This window comes from Monodon monoceros, unplaced genomic scaffold, assembly GCF_005190385.1.
Source record: "Monodon monoceros isolate NGI ecotype Baffin Bay Population unplaced genomic scaffold, NGI_Narwhal_1 Contig4796_ctg1, whole genome shotgun sequence".
Taxonomy (NCBI): Eukaryota; Metazoa; Chordata; class Mammalia; order Artiodactyla; family Monodontidae; genus Monodon; species Monodon monoceros.
The window spans coordinates 1-5,843 of NW_021700661.1; the positions used below are offsets into that span (position 1 = coordinate 1).

At 39.3% G+C, this 5,843-nt stretch overlaps 1 pseudogene; it reads left to right on the forward strand.

The window, feature by feature from the left end:
• Nucleotides 1–1,616: 1,616 nt before the first annotated feature.
• LOC114888325 lies at nucleotides 1,617–3,849 on the forward strand (annotated as a pseudogene).
• Nucleotides 3,850–5,843: the final 1,994 nt, after the last annotated feature.

A 5,843-nucleotide genomic window follows, 5' to 3' on the forward strand; every position in this document is an offset into this window, starting at 1 on the left:
AACAAAAAAACAAACAACCCAATCCAAAAATGGGCAGAAGACCTAAAGAGACATTTCTCCAAAGAAGAGATACAGACTGCCAACAAACACATGAAAGAATGCTCAACATCATTAATCATTAGAGAAATGCAAATCAAAACTACAATGAGATATCATCTCCCACCGGTCAGAATGGCCATCATCAAAAAATCTAGAAACAATAAATGCTGGAGAGGGTGTGGAGAAAAGGGAACACTCCTGCACTGCTGGTGGGAATGTGAATTGGTACAGCCACTATGGAGAACAGTATGGAGGTTCCTTAAAATACTACAAATAGAACTACCATATGACCCAGCAATCCCACTACTGGGCATATACCCTGAGAAAAACATAATTCAAAAAGAGTCATGTACCAAAATGTTCATTGCAGCTCTATTTACAATAGCCAGGAGATGGAAACAACCTAAGTGTCCATTATCAGATGAATGGATAAAAAAGATGTGGCACATATATACAATGGAATATTACTCAGCCATAAAAAGAAACGAAATTGAGCTATTTGTAATGAGGTGGATAGATCTAGAGTCTGTCATACAGAGTGAAGTCAGAAAGAGAAAGCCACATACCGTATGCTAACACATATATATGGAATTTAAGAAAAAAAAATGTCATGAAGAACCTAGCGGTAAGACAGGAATAAGGACACAGACCTACTGGAGAATGGACTAGAGGATATGGGGAGCGGGAGGGGTGAGCTGTGACAAAGCGAGGGAGAGGCATGGACATATATACACTGCCAAGCGTGGGGTAGATAGGTAGTGGGAAGCAGCCGCCTAGCACAGGGATATCAGCTCGGTGCTTTGTGACCGCCTGGAGGGGTGGGATTGGGAGGGTGGGAGGGAGGGAGATTCAAGAGGGAAGAGATATGGGAACATGTGTATATGTGTAACTGATTCACTTTGTTATAAAGCAGAAACTAACACACCATTGTAAAGCAAGTATACCGCAATAAAGTTGTTAAAAGAAGAAGAGACACAGAAGGACACTACATAATGATCAAGGGATCGATCCAAGAAGAAGATATAACAATTGTAAATATTTATGCACCCAACATAGGAGCACCTCAATACATAAGGCAAATACTAACAGCCATAAAAGGGGAAATCGACAGTAACACATTCTTAGTAGGGGACTTTAACACCCTATTTTCACCAATGGACAGATCATCCAAAATGAAAATAAATAAGGAAACACAAGCTTTAAATGATACATTAAACAAGATGGACTTAATTGATATTTATAGGACATTCCATCCAAAAACAACAGAATACACATTTTTCTCAAGTGCTCATGGAACATTCTCTAGGATAAATCATATCTTGGGTCACAAATGAAGCCTTGGTAAATTTAATAAAATTGAAATTGTATCAAGTATCTTTTCTGACCACAACGCTATGAGACTAGATATCAATTACAGGAAAAGATCTGTAAGAAATACAAACACAAGAGCCCGGGTGGCTGGTGGCTGGAGTGGTGGTGCAGCCGGCTAGTTCTCAGCCCACCCCGCACGGTTCCGGCGTAGGCTCCGGCGGGACCCTGGGCAGGTCTGAGCCCTATTCTCCGGTGTCAACCTCGTGCTGAATCTTGAACCTGTGAAATACCTTCTTAATTACATCTGAGAAAAGGATCCTGATTGAATCAGTGCTTTACACTATAACTCGATGCTCTCCATGAAGCTGAGATATGCCCACTGTTGAGAGTGAAGCAAACGTGAAGACCAAAGTTCGCTTTGAGGAATTGCTTAAGGGCCACGATGATCTAATACGTGAAAGAAAAAAACTGAAGAAAAAAATTGGCAAATCTGGAGAAAGATTCTCATTATTGGAGTGTCGTCACAAGTTTTATCGATTGCCACTACATTTGTGGTTCCGAGAAAATAGAGAAATTTGCATTTGCCCCATTTTGACATAATGGAAATTCAAGGTTATTAGCTTGATGCAGTTAGAAGCAATCTTCAGAAAATCAGAGAAACTAAAAGTGATGATATAAGTGCTGCTAACACTAAGAACCCAGGGAAGAACATGCAAGTCACTAAAAACAAACCAAGAGATCCGCAGCCAGCAACTGAAGATCCAGATAATGATGTTACTGTGGAGGATGACAAGCAAGAAAAGGCAAATAAAAAGGTTATAAAAACAGCACCCCAGGTGACAACACAAGAAGTGGAGCAGGAAGCTCCTGAGAAGAAGGCGGATGCAACACCCCAGAAAGCATGGACCAAGCCACTGCCAGGTGTCACTCGTGAGAAAAGTGAGAAGGCCAAGGAAGGAGAAAATAGTTTAGATGAGGAAGAACTGATGCAGGTATACCAGCTCCAAGTAGCTAAAGAAATGGCAAAGGAGATTAAGCAGAAAATCCCAAAGAAACTCAAGGAGCAGTTGGCTTACTTTCCCTCAGAGACTTCCTTTCCTTCAGATACTTCATTGTGTGATGACAAATTGAACGGTGTAAAAAGAAAAAAAAGAAAGTTCCAATCCTGTCTAAATCTGAAACAAGTACATTGATCATCTCTGATGACCCTGTTGAAGGTGAGCAAAAGAAGGAATCTCCAGTTGGAGCAGTTACTTCAGATTCTCATCAAGATGATGAAATAAGCTCAAAGGAACAAAATGTAGTAGCCAATGTGCAAGACGATGCAAAATCCAAACTGAAAAAAGAGAAGAAGAAGGCTAAAACAGTTTCAGACGTTAATGAAGGCACTGATGGTGATGGTGTTCATGAAATAACAAGCCGAGATAGTCCAGTTTATCCCAAATGTTTGCTTGATGATGACCTTGTCCTGGGAGTTTACATTCACTGAACTGATTGACTTAAGTCAGACTTTATGATTTCTCACTCGATGGTGAAAATTTTTGTGGTTGATGAGAATACTGGTCAATATGTCAAGAAAGATGACAGTGAACGGCCTGTTTCATCTTACTATGAAAAAGAGAATGTGGATTATATTCTTCCCATCATGACCCAGCCATATGACTTTAAACAGTTAAAATCAAGACTTCCGGAGTGGGAAGAACAAATTATATTTAATGAAAACTTTCCCTATTTGCTTCGAGATTTTGATGAGAGTCCTAAAGTCATCCTGTTCTTTGAGATTCTTGATTTCTTAAGCATGGAAGAAATTAAGAACAACTCTGAAATTCGAAACCAAGAATGTGGCTTCTGGAAAATCGCCTGGGCATTTCTCAAGCTTCTAGGAGCCAATGGAAATGTAAACATCAATTCGAAACTTTGCTTGCAGCTGTATTACCCACCCACAAAGCCTCCATCCCAATCAAATGTCATTGAGGTTTTTGAGTGGTGGTTAAAATGTCCAAGAAATCGTTATCTGTCAATGTTGTATGTAACTGTAAGAGTATTAAAAGTTCCAGAATGTATAAAGCCATCTTACCATTCTATGATGGCTCTTCAGGAAGAAAAGGGTAAACCATTGTATTGTGAACAACACCATGAGGCACGTTCAGTAGACACAGAACCTGGATTAGAAGATTCAAAGGAAGCGGTGAAGTGGAAACGACTGCCTGGGCAGGCCTGCCGTATCCCAAACAAGCACCTCTTCTCACTAAATGCAGGAGAGCAAGGATGTTTTTTCTTGCTTTCTCCCACAATGGAAGAATATTAGCAGCAGCCTGTTCCAGCCGGGATGTGTATCCAATTATTTTATATGAAATTCCTTCTGGACGTTTCATGAGAGAATTGTGTGGCCACCTCAATATCATTTATGATCTTTGCTGGTCAAAAGATGATCGCTATATCCTTACTGCATCATCTGATGGCACTGCCAGGATATGGAAAAATGAAATCTTAATACTTGTTTTTAAATTTTTACATTGAATTATTTATTTCTTTAGTTCCAGAGTAACAGTGTCATTACTATGTGACTATATATTTTGAAGTGAGACGTTATAAAATGGGAAAGTTCATCTCTTTGTTTTTCACTTGACTCTTCTTAAAATTGTGTGATTTTAAGTCTATCAATAAAATATTTAACTTCGGGGCTTCCCTGGTGGCACAGTGGTTGAGAGTCCACCTGCCGATGCAGGGGACGCCGGTTCGTGCCCCAGTCCGGGAGGATCCCACATGCCGCGGAGGGGCTGGGCCCGTGAGCCATGGCCGCTGGGCCTGCATGTCCGGAGCCTGTGCTCCGCGACAGGAGAGGCCACAGCAGTGAGAGGCCCGCGTACCGCAAAAAACAAAACAAAACAAAACAAAAAAAACATTTAACTTCAAGAAGGTCAAAAAAAAAAAAAAAAGAAACACAAGCACATGGAGGCTAAACAATACACTACTTAATAACGAAGTGATCACTGAAGAAATCAAAGAGGAAATCAAAAAATACCTAGAAACAAATGACAATGGAGACACGACGACACAAAACCTATGGGTTGCAGCAAAAGCAGTTCTAAGAGGGAAGTGTATAGCAATACAATCCTACCTTAAGAAACAGGAAACATCTCAAACAAACAACCTAACCTTGCACCTAAAGCAATTAGAGAAAGAAGAACAAAAATCCCCCAAAGTTAGCAGAAGGAAAGAAATCATAAAGATCAGACCAGAAATAAATGAAAAAGAAATAAAGGAAACAATAGCAAATATCAATAAAACTAAAAGCTAGTTCTTTGAGAAGATAAACAAAATTGATAAACCATTAGCCACACTCATCAAGAAAAAAAGGGAGAAGACTCAAATCAATAAAATTAGAAATGTAAAATGAGAAGTAAAAACTGACACTGCAGAAATACAAAAGATCATGAGAGATTACTACAAGCAACTCTATGCCAATAAAATGGACAACCTGGAAGAAATGGACAAATTCGTAGAAATGCACAACTTGCCAAGACTGAATCAGGAAGAAATAGAAAATATGAACAGACCAATCACAAGCACTGAAATTGAAACTGTGATTAAAAATCTTCCAACAAACAAAAGCCCAGGACCACATGGCTTCACAGGCGAATTCTAGCAAACATTTAGAGAAGAGCTAACACCTATCCTTCTCAAACTCTTCCAAAATATAGCAGAGGGAGGAACACTCCCAAATTCATTCTACGAGGCCACCATCACCTTGATACCAAAACCAGACAAGGATGTCACAAAGAAAGAAAACTACAGGCCAGTATCACTGATGAACATAGATGCAAAAATCCTCAACAAAGTACTAGCAAACAGAATCCAACAGCACATTAAAAGGATCATACACCATGATCAAGTGGGGTTTATTCCAGGAATGCAAGGATTCTTCAATATACGCAAATCTATCAATGTGATAAACCATATTAACAAATAGAAGGAGAAAAACCATATGATCATCTCAATAGATGCAGCGAAAGCTTTTGACAAAATTCAACACCCATTTATGATAAAAACCCTGCAGAAATTAGGCATAGAGGGAACTTTCCTCAACATAATAAAGGCCATATATGACAAACCCACAGCCAACATCACCCTCAATGGTGAAAAACTGAAAGCATTTCCACTAACATCAGGAACAAGACAAGGTTGCCCACTCTCACCACTCTTATTCAACACAGTTTTGGAAGTTTTAGCCACGGCAATCAGAGAAGAAAAGGAAATAAAAGGAATCCAAATTGGAAAAGAAGAAGTAAAGCTGTCACTCTTTGCAGATGACATGATACTATACATAGAGAATCCTAAAGATGCTACCAGAAAAATACTAGAGCTAATCAGTGAATTTGGTAAAGTTGCAGGATACAAAATTAATGCACAGAAATCTCTGGCATTCCTATACACTAATGATGAAAAATCTGAAAGTGAAATCAAGAAAACACTCCCATTTACCATTGCGA